The following is a 17,482-nucleotide window of genomic DNA, read 5'->3' on the forward strand; positions in this document are numbered from 1 at the left end:
GGGGGATTGCACCCCTTGATGTTTTGCGTGGCACTATCACAGCACAGGCCTACATTGATGTTTTAAGCACCATCTTGCTTCCCATTGTTGAAGAGTAATTCGGAGATGGCGATTGTATCTTTCAACACGGTCGAGCACATGTTATAATGCGCGGACTGTGGCGGAGTGGTTACACGACAATATCATTCCTGTAATGGATTGGTCTGAACAGAGACCTGACCTATATCTTATAGGACGCCTTTGGGATGTTTTGGAACGCCAACTTCGTGCCAGGCCTCACCTACCGACATCAATACCTCTACTCAGTGCAGCACTTCGTGAAGAATGGACTGCCATTCCCCAAGAAACCTTCCAGCGGCTGAGTGAACGTATGCCTGCGAGAGTGGAAGCTGTCATTAAGGCTAAGGGTGGGCCAACACCATATTGAATTCCAGTATTATCGATGGAGGGCGCAACGAACTTGTAAGTCATTTTTAGCCAGGTGTCCGGATACTTTTGATCACATAGTGTAAATATCGCAGAAGAAGTACTAAGTAAGAATCATACGTATTACGAACATTGAATGTCCAGCGGCACGAACTTGCAGTAAATGCAATAAAGCAAATAATAGCAAATATTATGAGTTTTTATAAAGTAAACTTTAATTGATATTCATTATCAAAATGGATACAAAAACAGTAGTAGATGAAAATGAGGAGAACGAGAGGATACAGTGGGTGCCGAAAAATATCATGGAACTCAATAGCAGCTACAGAAATGAATACACAGGTAGCGCTACAGAGCGACCATAGGCTTACGTAGAATACCATGCGTACATAAATGATCAGATTCAGATGACGAGCCTGTCACAAAGAAAACAACAACTAAAGGACGGAACAAATGAGTAAGACTACCTGGAAGATAGTTATTATGTCAATGAATCGCTTGATATAGTCACTTCGCCTAAATAGAAACAGAAACAATCGAACACACATGAGGTAGTATTAGAGCATGAAAATACTGTAGAGCTGGCACAAAACAGTAGCCTTGAGAATCAACCAAAAGACAGGCAAGTGGTATTAGTAATCTCTATGATCAAATGAAAACACAGGGTGTAAAGATCAATTAACAGATCAAAAAGGTAGACGAAAAAGTAGGCGTTTTGAGTAGTGCAATCAAGGACACGAAACTTGAAATAAATTTCGTAAATACCAATGTGGTCACTATGCAGGGGAAGATCAATGATATCAATGAAAGGTTCGATTCCGAAATCACGGTAGAACCCTTAGTAATAACGAAAGTGGATTAAAAAGTTTTCGATCTGAAAATCGAAATTGTTACGAATGTAGAAATGAAATCTCACGTTTGAGAAAGACAGTATGTGATTATGAAAATGCAGTAGGTAAGTAAGTAGTAGGTAGTAAGTAACAGACTGCAAACAGAAGTGTGATTACTTCACAAATTCGAGACGAAATTTGTGACCTTAAACAGAAAATGAGGGACAAGGGTAGTTATGTGTATGGTAGAGTACTTCAAAACAAACTATTAGATGGCAAAAAAAAACGCTTTAATCCTGGCAACAAACATACTGGCTGGCACACACTGGATTTCCCGAAAAATTGCTAGAAAATTTTCTGAATATCTAACGTAGTTACTAATGCGTTAGCAAAACCGTAGGGACTAAATCTGAACACTGATCAGATGACGTTCAATGATTTTAAACGAAATTTTAACGAGAAATACTGGTCAGAACAGAAATAACATTGTTTATGGCGATTATTCGTAATGGCCAGATTGTACGTCAACAGGGACAGAAAATCCATGAAAGATTTCTGCGAATCCTGGCACCGAAAATTAACACACGTCAGAAGTAGACGATCGGAATCTGAAATTGTGTGGGAGCAGTGGAAACAGCTACCGGAGGATTCGAAGAGAAACGTGGAAAGCGATCATAAAAGTTTTTCTGCGTTTCTGGAATGAGCGGAGGATGAAGTTCATTGGCGAGGTAATCGTGTTTATCGTAAAAATAACAACGATAGAATTAATCACAATGAAAACGAACAAAATGACGGTAATAGGTATGGCTTTAATATGATTCAACGAGAGGGAGAGGTGGAGCTACCTCAGCAGCTTACGGTACGGATTTACACCACTATGTTACCACGACAGCAACATTGCAGAAAAATGAGGCTCGCGTATTTTGCGGGCCAAACTAAAGCGGACCTGACCATGGATAAATGAACTGAGCAAAGGGGCTAGTGACCCCTATACTATCTGGATGTCGAGTACTAGCTGTCTGAAGGCGCTGGTCGAAGGTGCTCGTTTTTCGTTTCAAGTAACCGTCAGCAATGAGTATACCTTTAAATTATTTTTCTGTGGCAAGTTACTTATAACTCACAGTTCTTTTTTTCTGGGAATTACATGCTACCACTACAGGTATCCGGGAAGTTGATGACTGTGCCCTGGATTCCAGTAGGTCGTGCCAGACGGTGATATTTCGAGAGAGGACAGACACTTGAGTTAAACAAGTATTTTCGTACTTCTACGGAAAAACCATCGGCCGTTGGGGGCTTCTACACAATTGATTTAAAATTAACTTCCCGATGAGGTAGAGACCTGAAACTTTAAACGTAGCGCAGAAGCGGATGAGATCCAACTATTAATTCGCTTTCTCGTCTGTTGTATGGCGGAGGGCATTTTGCTTTTCAGTATGTCTGATGTTCAGTACATATTGATTTTAAACTGATTTCTGATGAGGTAGAGGCTTGAAACTTTCAGCGTAGCTTAGAAGAGGATGTCATTGCAATATTAATTCGCTTTTTTTCTGGTATGTGGCGGAGGGTGGTTTGTACACCACAGTTATTTCCCCCGTTTCCTATTCTAGTCGCGAATGTTTCGGGTAAGAACGATTACTGCTAAGCCTCCGTGTGATCTCGAATCTCTCTTACTTTTACCTTCATTGTCTTTTCACGATACGGTACATAAGTAGTAGGAGGCCACATTTTGGTTGACACAGAGGAAGCTAAACTGAAATTTACCAAATGTCTCTGTTGTAATGTCATCAAAATGTTTCAAATGGAGTGGAAAATTTCACACACACAAGACTAAAAAACAGAAAATAATTATTTAAATAAAAACTTGTTAATATTACACGTTTTTAAAACGGGCTAAAAGTATGAAACAATTTCTCCAAGCCCCATACAGATTCCTATCCTCATATTGACAGTTCTCAAAACCTGTGCTTCTGAATTTTTAATAGCTATATAATTGTACAATATAAAACAAAAAATGTGGAGCACTTGCAGTACGTAATAGTAAGGGGAGTAGAGAGTATCTTTGAGAAAAATCACAGGACAGTTGATATCATCTGCAGTGCAACAAAATTGTTGGTGACTTTGGTGAACTATTCATTCGTCAGTCATCTCTTACATATATCCCACTCTATAAACACACATATATAGACCACAAAATGAAAAGTGCAAGTGATGTGTTATTATAAATGTTGGCGAAGAAGCGCCGGAAATCGGCCAGCTGGAGAATGAGGACGGAATGAACACATCTCCAAGTTCACACATATGGACCATTGGAAAACGCCACTGAAATGCTTCACAAATGAAAGAAGCGAAACGCATGTGGCAAAAATCAAAGAGCCTTTCATTTGGTTGCATAGACAGAACACACCTCCATGAATTCTGAAGCAGCTAAGGAACAACGGAGAACGAAAAATTGACACCAACATTAAGTTTTCATCAAATTAATGCAAAACTAGATAGAAACAACAAAGGGAACTGCATGATACTTGCTGACTACTTTCAAAATTTAATTAAATGTGACCCTCCAGTAAAAAGACTGCATTTTGAAAAACCTGTAGCAAACACAGACTCTCGTCTTCCAAAAAATACAAGAAACAAGGAAGATAATTCAATCACACAAAAATAACAAGGGCCAGTACAGGATGACATGCTGCAGGAATGTTAAAAATGACGACCTCATACGAAGAACTCATGCACTTTTAGCAGAAAAAATGTGGCAAACTGACACGATTCCCAAGGATTGGAAGAAAACTGTTACCTGATAGAGCAGACCACAACTACTACAGAGGCCAATCTCTTCTGTCATTTATACGGGTTATATCCACATATATCTTTAAAAAAATGGACACCAAAAGATCATTTCATTGGTGAATATCATGAAGGCTATAGGAAAGGCAGAACGTATGCTGAGGAGATTTGGTGTTTGAAAACAATAATATGGATATGTCGAGGTACCAACACATACGGCATCTTTGTCTATTTCAGGAAGGTGTATGACTCTGTTGACAGACAAACCGTTTTGGACACTTTACATTACATTACATTTATCGTTTTCCATGAATCCCTTGGAGAGGAGTCTCTGGGATGTGCAAAGAGTCAGGGTTTTTTTTTCTCAGATACATGGATATTGTACAATTCTAATATTCATCGTTGGAGTAGAAGGAGTTGGCCAACAGGAAGTCCTTTAATCCACTCTGAAACCGATCTTTATCACTTACAAGTCCTTTGATATGCTCTGGTAAGTTATTGAATATGTGAGCACCCATGTATTTGACTCCTTTTTGTACTAATCTTAAGCTTTTATAGTCCTTATACAGGTTGTTTGTGGTTCTGGTATTATAATCATGTTTTGCACTATTTTGTGTAAAAAGAGACATGTTGCAAATGACAAAGGACATCAATCAGTATATGTACTGAGAAGTTGTAGTTAAAATACCAAGTTTCTTAGAGGTTTCTGCATGATGATCTAGTACTGATACCGGATATAATTCTAATGACTCCTTTCTGAATTTTGGAAATTTTCTCTTTGTGAGAGGAGTTTCCCCAAAAGATGATTCCATAACTCATTATTGAATGGAAGTAGGGCAAATATACTAGCTTCTTCATTTATAAATCACGTTTTTCTACTATCATACGTACTGGAAATGTAGCTGAACTAAGGCGTTTCATTAAGCCTAGAGTGTGAGTTCTCCAATTTAGGTTATGGTCAATTTGTAGCCCTAAAAATTTGACACTTCTGCAGCTTTAATTTCATTGTTTGAATACATTATACTTATGGGTTCAGGTATTCTTTGTGAGATACTAAACTGTATGTACTGGATTTTGTCAAAATTTAGTAACAATCCATTTGCTGTGAACCACCCGTTGATACTTACAAATGTTTCATTAGCTGATTGCTTAGTGAGATCACAGGTACTGCTTTTTATACTAATACTTGTATCATCTGCAAATAAGACAAAGTTTGCATTTTGTGACACTGCATATGGAAGGTCATTAATATATAATAGGAACAACAAGGGACCTAAAATAGAGCCCTTCGGCACCACTTGTCTGATGGTTTCATATTTTGAATGACTATTGTTATGTGGTAAGCCTGATACAGACACACACTTTTTTCTGTTAAAAAGATACGATGAGAACCATGAGCCTGCTGCTCCTGATATCCCATAATATTTTAACGTTTGTATAAGAATACCATGCTTAACACAATCAAAAGCTTTAGCCAGATCACAGAATATTCCAAATGGTAATAATTTTTGATTTATTGATTCTAGTATATCATCTGTAAAAGTGAATATAGCTTCATCAGTTGACAATTCTTTCCGAAACCCAAACTGATTGCTAATGAGAATATTTTTCTGTACTAAATGTTTTTAAAGTCTATTGTACATAACCCTTTCAAACACTTTTAAAGATATTGCCAATAAAGAAATGGGACGGAAGTTTTCCACTGATGATTTGTCTCCTTTTAGTACAGCCTAGGATATACAGGAAGGCTAGAGAACTAACATGAAAGACCTTCACAGACACAACATCTCACGTGAAGTAACTGGGTGAAAGTCTGATCCTTTTGAACACTGTGTTAGACGAAGTCATGAGATAATGGGAAAAAGAAATCGAAGATCTAAACTTCGGAACCTTAGGACAGAGAATCAAAGCGAAGTGCCTAGCTTTTGCTAGAGAAGTTACACAAGGCGGCATCAAAGACAGGCCTTCGAATATCATATGAGGAGACTTATTTGGTGAAAAATTTACAGAAAAGTAACGAAATTTCCCCTATAAAAACGAGTTAGGGGACAATTTCACATGTGTCTTCTTTTAAATATCTCGGACAAATCTTTGCACCATCTGGACTAGACAGTAAAGCCAGTTTAGAAAGAGCCACCAAACTCCAGAAAATATACACAATAACATTGAATCCCTTCAATAAACGAGTAATATTCCGTAATGCGAAACTTCGGCATTACAATACATTTGTCTTGCCTGAAGCACTGTACGCCTCAGAGACTACATTTCTAGGAAGCCATTTAACAACTGATGATCTTCCGAAGGAAGTGCGAGAAATTCTAAGCAAAATTTATGGGCCCACTAATATAAATGGTATATGGATTAAAGAACAAGTACACCTATGCACCATACGCATGTAGTTCTGTGGTCACATCCACAGAATGGACAACACTACATTAACAAAAGCATTACTTAATATAATAAATCAAATAAAAGAAAAATTATTTGGTTTTAAGAAGTTCAGCAGGACTTATAAGAAATGAATGCCGCGGAAGATCCCATCAGAGAAATCAAAGTCATTTGAAATCTAGTTTCAAATCACGCATTCGGAAAAGAACGCTGGAAAACAATTGACAGAGGAATGCAAAAAGAAGCACAGCGAATTCCTGAAGACATTTTGAGAAGAGAAGAAGAAAAAGAAGTTGTCAGACGAAGTTATCGAGTTCAAACGGGCTCTTTAACTGGGCATAACGAAGAAAGGAGAAGAAGGAGAAATGACTCACTATGTGTCACTCAGCCATACAGCGGCACATTAACGAGTAAGACACTGAGCTATAACCTCTGTGACTACTTCCCCAATGATCTGAAGAACGTAATACACAATAAACTAAACTTCAAACACACATCGTAATGATATCTGTTTGACAGCTACTCCTATTCCATACAAGAATTTATGAATGTGTAACACTACAATATGTTCTCTTTTCAGCAGGGCTTACAGCATACAATACGTCATAATATGACATTTTATAATGAATAATTCCAGGTAAACTGCAAACAGTTTAATTAGTAATGTTTCTTCTTTACTACAATCCTGTTTCGGCTATAGCGCCATTCGCAAGTAAACCTGTAGATGTTACATTTGCCGAGTCTTCTTACGTTTGTAAAAGTTGTACATAAAGGTCAGTTTACATATATACTTACATCTTGCTGGAATAGAGGCCCTTGTTGCATCTGTGAGTAAACTTTCGACTGTGTATTTGTTGCTAGTTTGTTATAGTCGGGGAAGTTCTGTTTGTGCAGAATATTTTCACGAAATGAATACATATATATGTGTGTGTACGTGTGTGTGTTTTGGTGACGAGGAGAAGTGAGGAGAGTGTAGTTATTTGAGTGTGAGTAGTTCCGTATAGAGTTAAATTTGAAACGCCACATGTAAAAAAGAACAAATTATCAGAACGTTCCCACATTTTTCACTATGAAAGTGTCATAATTGTTAACTAAATAACTTTCAAAATCATACCAAGATATCGCAATTATGATCCAAGGAATATGCAGAGTGATGCTTAAGTAACAAGCTTCTTAATTTCTGTTTTCTATACTCGTTGCTTTCAGAAAAGCAGAAGTGGTCTGGGAAGCTGGTACCTGTTTCCCTTACATGTATAATCCTGTTGCGAATTTTCCTTTAATTTTGTTTAACGCTTATTCGGTGTAGAAATTTAATAGCATAAAGTTCAAATCTACATTTTTAGTACCAGCTCGTTTTCCTTCAGTGCCTGCTTCTGTTATCAGAAAAGCAGAAGTCGTCTGGGAAGCTGGTACCTGTTTCCCTTACATGTATAATCCTGTTGCGAATTTTCCTTTAATTTTGTTTAACGCTTATTCGGTGTAGAAATTTAATAGCATAAAGTTCAAATCTACATTTTTAGTACCAGCTCGTTTTCCTTCAGTGCCTGCTTCTGTTATTCTCATTTTCCTTTCTTAGATACGAAAAATCGTTTATCTGTATCTGTACTCCATACATAATCTCCTAAAAATTCTGCTCATCAGTGTACGACTCACATTTTTGAAGGACTCTCTAGATCAAAAAATGATGCGAAGCTGCTCAAGCAACTTATTAATTCATCCTTGGAGTACTATGAAATGCATGATATCAGAGTTTGTTGTCCAGTAGCATGACATTTTATATGATAGGTGCACGCATGTAGATTTTCTTTGTATCAAGATCGCAAATGTCACAGAAATCACAACTACAATTTCTGTGGTTTAATACTAGGGAATGCTTACTTTGCAGTATTATTTGTTAATCAAGGCGAGTAGGTTGAGTGTTGTGAGCCTGAAATAAGAACAGCACTGGTATTTCATTAATTCACTGAACCTTATGAATTATAGCCTACAGTCTGTAAAAATGACATGTCTGAACAAGTTTGGAGATTAGGGCAGCGTTGAAACGCATACAACATACGAGTCATATGCTTATTCCTGTTCAGGTAACTTTATTTTATTCAAAAGAGAAAACAACATTTTCGAAAATAACCTTTATTTTTCACACCGAGAATCAGATAAACATTGTACATAGTTATATTAAGCGTCCACCTTTCTAATTTGGTGCTTTTGCAGAGACAGATTTTTATTTGTTCCTTCACAGTTTTAGTTAACAGAGCAACAGCAAGTAAAACATATGCAAAAATAAACAAAATTGGGTCGCAAAACACCACAAAACGCATGGAAAAAGTAGCACGTTGAAATGACAGTTAATACTTCAAACGCAATTAATGTCTCGTAAACAAATCCAGTATAGCGTAAAACCTCTTTATATGAAAATATATTTCGGAGCTATTTTCTACAATGATGTTTGCTCAGACGTAAGAATTCTGTTCAGGATCAGAAATTTTAGAAAGCATTTTACACACTTACAAAGCACACTCTTCTATATTACTTTATTCAACATAGTATTCATTTCTTGTATATTTCTTATTCTTTTCAGCGAAGCAATGTCTAAAATATAGTTGCACTTCCTTACACAGACAACATAAAGTATATTTTCTACTTCTACTTTTGATATTTTGTATAACAAGGTACATATATATATATATCTCTATTATATAACTGCTTAAGAACATTACACTTTCGTATCTGTTACATAAGTTCAGGCTAAAACTTTTCTACCATTTTCTTGTATTAACAAAATTTACACAAATTTACACAAAACTAAAACCTTTAGCAGATTATTTTACATGGATATGCCTTAGTGTAGGATATGTTCTAATTAGCACACACATACATTTAGCACATCAGATAGGTACTATCTCTGTTTCTCTTTAAAGGGTGTGAGAAATTCAACCATCAATATAGCAATGTTTACAGCAACATTTAAGATACTTAAGATACATTATCAAGAGGGAGACTGCTTTATTAAAATAATACAGCGAGCACAAACGTCCATCCGAAATATTATAATTACATCGTGACTTCATCTCAACACGAATCAAAAACTCATTCCAAATTACCACTTGATGACGCAATCCTTCACGACGTAAGCTGAAAATCCTACAGTTCTCTCGTAATATTGGAAGTATGTCAAAATAACAAATCGTCTATGTTAACACTGTGAGTCATCCGATGAAGACATTGCGTTGAAACTTTCCTCTAGGCATTGAAGACGGTATCATTTCCAAGAATAAGAACCGACGACATTAGATATTTCCCAAGAATTAATAACAGCTCTTTACGTAACACAATAATGAAGGACGATGTGACCAATAGCAGAAACTTCATTATAGAAATAATACTTCATTTTCTTTTGCGTCGCCTCTCTTAACTTGGCACTATCCAAGTTTAGTGGAAGAAATTTTATTTTAGACTTTCTAATATTTAAGTTAGTAAATTAAAGCCATTTTAATATATAATTCTAGAACATACCACGTGCTCCATATAACAGAGCAAGAATAATAAATCATAGTGGATCGGAACGAGTACGAATAGTGAATAATTGTGATAACGTACTGTGTGTCTGGATCTCCGACCAGTTTTCACCCTAGGACATGCAGTTATTCGTTGCAAACGCATGAGTTAATTATGACCTATATTTTTTTTTAAAAATCTGTATTGTTGTAGAGACCTTTCTGATCGCTTCTAAAAACGTTAGTTCGAACTTACGTATCGCTTTACAGATAAGGAACAATACACCTTTTCAATATTTAAACCATAACTAAGGAGAAAGAAAAATGTCTTTATGTGCAGACAAACTGACCACAAATGAGGGCGTTAAGTAGTTGCAATAGCTCGAAACATCCATATAGGATCACAAAACGCGTTGAAAAAGTCAAACTTAAAACAAATGTCACTTCTAAAACTTAAGATGGATTTATTGTATTACCTACTCCTCGATCTTCCATAAAATTTCTCTTTTGTAATCTAAGTATTTGCCAGTAGCTGTTTTCGTTTCACTCATAAGCTCAACACAACTCCCTATCGTTGAACATGAATTTACAACGTCCTACACATGTCTAGCGTTTAACGGGAAAACCGAAGAGAGTAATTTCATTTCCCGGTATGTCACTTTAGCCTATATCATCTGCATCTTGCGAAATTTTTTTTCAATTTTGTACGTGCGAATCGCGAAACGGCTTTGTAGCGCCCAACGACCGCCACTACCTTTACTAACACAAAATGCTGTATACGAATATCTACAATTGAAGACTGGGTAAGATGTCCGGAAGTAACCTATTTAGTACAAATGGCTTCTTTGTACCTTGTCTCTTGTAACAGAATCCGCTGACAGGAAATAAAAGTTATTAAAAATTTACTAAATCTTTGCATATTAAGTGTATCGGCGAAGGTAGGACTCCTGCATCAAGGCGATTGTATGTTGTACAAATTACGGCCTGTAAGACACATCGACGAACCAGATTTTTGATCGAAAATGGGAAAGAAACGTGCGAGGAAAAATTTGTTGTGTAGTTTGCCATCATTCTGAGATGTGGGGGACCAGGTGTTTCTCAGACGTCAGAGGTAGTGTATGAGTAGGGAAAACAAAACCTCATGCAACGAAACTAGGAACATATCAGAAGATATCATCACACAAGAAGAGAGAGAAGTCATTTAGCTATCATCTTTACCGCTGGGTGCTTTTCGTTTTCAAGAACTAAGCTTGCGGCAGCAACCATCAGCACAACACACACGCTAATGACGCCCTTACATATCAAGCGTAAAAATATTCCGAAACAGTAATTAGACGCTGTTTTTTTTTAATTCTATAAAGCAAGCTGATATCACTTAATTATCAACACTCTAAGGTAAAGTACACTGATGAGTTTTCTCTCATCTTTGGTGCCTAAATGACGTTATTCAGCGTTGGTAATACACTCTAGGGAGTCACTAGTAAAGCGATAACAGCAACTGTTGGCGGGTGATGGCATATTCCCGGGTGTTTTAGAATAACAGATTAACGTAAAATATTATATCCCATTTTCAAGTAGCTGTTGGAACATAGTTAATCGCCTAATATACACTGGGGTGCAAAACTTACGGGCGAAGATAACTTTAGAATTACGAGGCACTGCCAAGTAACATAGCTCGATGGACCATACGTAGAAAGAACTGCTACAGATTAGTGCAGAAGGTGGCTGAAAGAAACACACTATGTGACGAACAGAACTGACAGTTTTATTCAAAAACAATATTTACACTGAAGTCACCGCGACTTATAATGGTCCCCTTACAATAATAAAAGGAGGGATATTGTTCTTAATAGGGTGTGTGATCACTAGGAATAGCAACGCATGATGTGCAACGTGCTCCCACACTGGCCACAATGTAGAGCTTGCATTTCTCCACCAGTGCGGTTGAGAAGTGTTGGGTGGCCATTTATGCATGCGTTCGTATTGCAATACGACTCGCCACCGCATCTCACACGTGCTCGATGGGATTTAAACCTGGGGAATGGGCAGGCCAGTCCATTTGCTGAATATCATCTTGTTCCAAGAGGTCCTCCACCTGCGCTATTCGATGCGGTCATGCATTGTTATCCATAAAGGTGAAGTCAGGGCCAAATACACCATAGAAAAAATGCGCATGGGAAAGGAGTACAGTGTCACAGTAATGATGACCGGTGTTAAAAGATATGGAGGTTGGTACACACATACAACATTGTGTTGGGCGATGTTCCAGAGTGCATTACGTGTTCCTGCTTCTCGCCATATGAGAGCCGTCCAGCATTGTCGAAAATTGTAGATTTGGTGGTCCGGGTGTTACGGTGCGGCGAGACATAATGTCGCGTGGATGTGCTAATTTCCAAATTTTTGAACGTGGAACAATCGCAGGTCAACGCTTCCCATGTGCGTCAGGGGTTCATTTGGCCGTGACTTCATTTTTGTGGATGAGAATGCGCAACCGTATCGAACTGCGCAGGTGGAGGAAGTCCTGGACGAGAGGATATTCGGCCAGTGGACTGGCTTGCCCGCTCCTCCTACTTAAATCGCATCGAGCACTTGAGGGGTGACGCATTGCAGTACGTCCACGTGCACCAGTGACTATCAAGCAGTTGATAGTCGCGCTGGTGCAGGAATGGAACGCCCTACCACAAGAACTCCCCACCAACTTTGTGGCCAGCATGGGACCACGTTGCACAGCACGTGCTGGTGTCCTTGGTGATCACACAACATATTAAGAAAGATGTCATTATTTTTCTAATGTCCATGAGACTGCCATAAATCGGGGTTAATTCACTCTAATTATTTTCTTTGAATAAAAGTTTCATTCCTGTTCGTCTCGTTGCGTATTTCTCGCAGTTACCTTCTGAACTGTACAGTACTATACTGTAGCAGTTCTTTCTGTGTATAGTTAAGTTTCATCGAGCTATAATACTACGCAGTGCCACATAATTCAAAAGTTACCTTCGTCCATAAGTTTTGCACACCAGTGCATTATACCGGAGATCATTATGGGAGGAAACAAAATCACTGGAATCTTTCAGGAAGTTTTCAGATTACGGACGTTATATTGTAAACAATTTAGCAAAGTTATTCGCCATCAGAGACATTTGAATAAAGACATGTTGACAGAGCTAGATTGACTTCTGTGCGGAAAAGAAAATTCCTGTTCTGCAGATTTCGCCTCGCTGAGTAAACATCTTTGAATAATTCAAAAAAAGATAAAAATTAAAACATCACGAAACTTGCAGTTGCTTAGATTTCGCGCTGGTTCCGAAGAGTGTTAGAGATCTGATATTCATCTCCAAAATTATGAAACTGATGTTGTTTGAGGCAGACAACAACTACCTAATAATTTTTGCGCTGGTACACAAAAAAGTGTTTTCGATCGAGATGATACAGTGTAAGGGAAACACACTGCAGCTGAGATTTCTCCTCTCGTAGAGGAATTTTTCGTGACGTGTGTGAAAAGCTAATGGTATTACATTCACCGAGCTGTCAGTGTCATTCTGAGATGTCGCTAGCGAGAAATACGGACAGCTACTAGCGCAAGATGTCCTACATTCAAGTACACAGACATTATCAGTTTAATAAAACCAATTATTCAACGAGCCACTGCGTTCTCTGTAATTAACACGCAATTTATGCAAGATGTAAAACGAAAAGAAAGATAGAAATAGGACGTTTACTGAGCCAAAAGGGGAGGAACAAGAGCTGAGGAACGTCGCTTAATGATTTACAGGCTAACACAGTGCACCATGTGCGAAGATGGTGCAAACAACAAGCCACTGGCAAAACTCTACACCACGGATAACGTTACAAGTCTTTCCAGGAAACAGAAAGATTTTTCCTCGGAGACAACCCAATGAAATGAAACGTCCCAGAACTACCTAGCTCGTAATCGCCATCCTCTCACCATCGCAGCGTGTCTGATGATGACTTTCTACCGTTGCACAGTATCATATTATGCGTAGTCATCACCAGCCAACCTACTTTCCTTACTGCAGACTTACCACGTCCTTATAATAAAAAATCATTGCAGGTAGACAAAATTAGTTCTTCGTTAGAAATTTATTTCGTTTTAACATGTCCCCAGTATGAAAAATTATAAGTAAAATTTTATAGTAATTAATTCACTTTAAAAATCTCAATTTTCAAAAATAGCACTTTAATTCGTTCATTTCTTTTCTCAAAGCAATTACTCCACCTAAAAATGTTAGAATAACAGCTGATTGTACTATCAGTCTCGTACTACTACGCCACGAGACGCACAAACTTCTATCCGCTAGCACAAGTTTAGTAGCATTGGCGTTTCTTCCTACTTGCTTTGCAACGTGATGTTACCTGCCAAAATGTTCAAAACATAACAAATAAATAAATATTTTTAAGATGAGCACATCGCTCCATGGACTAGACGTACTGTTACAGTACTTCCGAATACACTTGTTCATTTGCCGTGTATAACAAAAGTGTTAAAATTATGGAGACACAGCCAGGCATACAGTTGGATGTGAGTACTCCCGATTCCTCTCAATGAAGTAGCACGTAGCGTAATGCTGTGGGAAGTACACGCATCCATTTTATCAAAATGCCAAACTAATTTCGGTTAAATGTAGCGAATCAGAAATACTGAGGTAGTAAATATTTTCTGCTAATTATCGTGTTTCGTCGTCGAAAGCTGTAATTGTGAACCATGATCCATGCATCACACATAATACTTTTGTACAATTGTACGTGACTATATATCGGAGCGTGTTCACGTGAAACCACAATTTTATAAATGCAGTGCCTGGTATATGAGAAGCCCTTTTACAAAATATCGTTTATTGGAATGATTCAGGAATATGAGATCTCGAAAAAGAACATCAAGAAAATATTTTTCTCCGTTTTCTATATTTGGACGAGTCTTAAAATTTTGGTGTTTTTCGATAGAACAAATATAAATTTGCCCATACAAGCCGCATAATACAGAATACGGTATATGTTTGTCTATTTTGTTCCAGGTAATTAGGATGTCTTATTTTTAAGCGTATAGTTGATCATATCTGGTACACATTAGTCGTCACAATATAACAAACAATTATTGTATTGTCTTGTACAAATGCAAAGGAGATTAATACCCACAATCCAAAGATATGTATTGAGAGCCACATTGGTTGGATTTCGCAACTGATTCTTTTCAGTTTGTAGCTGATAGGTTATCGAACAAGTTATGTGGAGATCTGTTAAAAAAACTATCGACGTTGTTTTCGAACATTGTGCTTACACTTCCAGAAGAATAAGCAGCTGCATTAAGTCGAACTGAGACAATGGCTCCCAGTGTAAGAGGAGCTTATGCAAAAAATATATTGGATTTGACAATACGGGGGGGGGGGGGGGGTGAGGAAAGCTTATTGGTTTCCTTAAGCTCAAGAATTAAGCTTGTTGTTATAAGAACCCGGTAAAGAATTTTTATTGAGTTAGCATATCGGCAACAGCGCAGGGATTCCTGGCGTTCACTCTCTAAGCTGACTTCTTTTCCCTTATAGATGGAACTCAGGTTATCCGTGTCTCCATAATTGTTAATGCAGCAGTTCCATTTGAGAGAAGGCCTCAGCAACATTTCACGTTTAATACTTTAGTAATTTATTTTTCAGCAAAGTGTTTCATATAGTGCGTGTGATGACCCCTGTATCACATAATGTCTGGTAATCGTACGGTGGAGAAAAATCTTTGTCTCTGAAAACGTTTTATTCCCTGCCCACAACACGTGACACACACTGCAGTGAAATAACAGACTGCCGTAAACTAAAAATCGTTTGAAGAGTGTCATTTGACGAATGTAGTAGACTTTGGTCCCACACTGTGGATAACTAAATGTTAAACTACATTATGTGCAACTAAAGGGTAAGATAGAAAACGCCTTTCCTTCCGAACATAACGTTGTTTCTGCAGTTCTGCAGTGTCTGGATAAATTGAGACAGGCGTCTCAGATTTGCCAGTGTTGAGTATGGGTATTTACGGATTACATCCATCACATGGCTTTCCTAAAGTCATACCACCCGACATTGCAAACTGTAGTATCAGACTTAGTGGCAGCATTGCTTTTGCGTCAGAGAAAGCGAGGGACGGAAATATAAAACCAGAAAAACTCCCGTATGTTACAGGTGGGGCGCTGTTAGAAAATACATCAAGTGACTGCCAGGGCCTTACAACAAAACGAATAGGAATTACTTTTCTTCTTTCCTCCTCAGCACGTTTGTATACTTGTATGCGTGCAATTAATTTCCATGGCGATTTCGTGATATATGTTAACATTGACCATAGTCATGCCTTCTGTTGGTTCGGTTGTACATGATTACACTTCGTCTTGGTACTTGCTGTCTGTACAGTAAATTGACATAGCCTGGGTGAAGAATGTACGTACCATTCTGAGGTTGACAGTCCTCATGCAACCCGACATAAATGTGCCATCTGGATACAAAATACCACGCTGCTGTAGTCAGCGCTACCTACTCTGCGTAACCAATTGATTACAAGGAGCAACACCGTCAGCTAAAACGCGTTGGGACTCATAGTGCCCGTGCAGTGACTACTGCAAATCGGTGTTGTTTATAGTAACATAAAATTTCACCGTTCATCAAAGTAGATGTCGTTCATCAATCATCACATGTAATCTATAGCTGTTCACCTCAAGAAGTTAAACTGCTACTCTTTTTAAACCTAAAAGACGAGTGTTACCTGTGTTATTCAAAGACAGGTCTCTGTATCTCAGTCTGGCCTGTAAAGTGGCTACCGGATAGAGTTGTATCGGAGAGAGTCCTTCCACATGTTGTGTACTGAACACACACACAAAGGAATGCAAATTAAACGTTGACTGCCATATTTGTTTGACAACAGGATTGCTTACACTCCCTCGGTCAGGCCTGAATCATCATGTAATGCGTGAATGTTTTGAATCCAAAATTTTGTAGTAAAAGCTGGTCGCATTTGGACACTCTTCTTAATACGGAATCAGACTGGCAAAATAAACTCTCTTAATATTTCCCTGTTATTCAATACGCAGCTCTGTGTGAAAAAAGCTGTAAAGTTTCTAAGAAGTTCATGTTCACCTGAACCGTTCAGAGAACCTCTTAGCATATTTATATAGATCGCCAACGGAACTTCCAAATTAAGCACTTTTCATCATGTTTTGCCTCTCTGGAGAAGGTACTGAAATTTCATTTACCACCGCGATTTCGTACTTTACAGACAGCCGTCTTATATTCCTTTAACACCTTAGCAGTAGATTTTATGTCCTCTCTTTCTTTTTCTCTCTTCCTTCTTCTGGTTGTCACTTAATGTAATAACGTTAACAGCAATTCGCCGCAACTCCTGCTATCGTTTGTTATAAACTAACAGCGCGCATCACTTTGAACATGGACGTGTTATCTTGTTGTTATATTACCTAGCGTAGCTGCTACAACGGCTGGGACTATACTTCACTTTGTCGAGAGATACTTAGGTTGGTTTATCACCTGTAGTAAGTACGCTTTCCGCCGGTCCTACAAT

Source organism: Schistocerca cancellata, chromosome 4, assembly GCF_023864275.1.
Source record: "Schistocerca cancellata isolate TAMUIC-IGC-003103 chromosome 4, iqSchCanc2.1, whole genome shotgun sequence".
Lineage (NCBI taxonomy): Eukaryota > Metazoa > Arthropoda > Insecta > Orthoptera > Acrididae > Schistocerca > Schistocerca cancellata.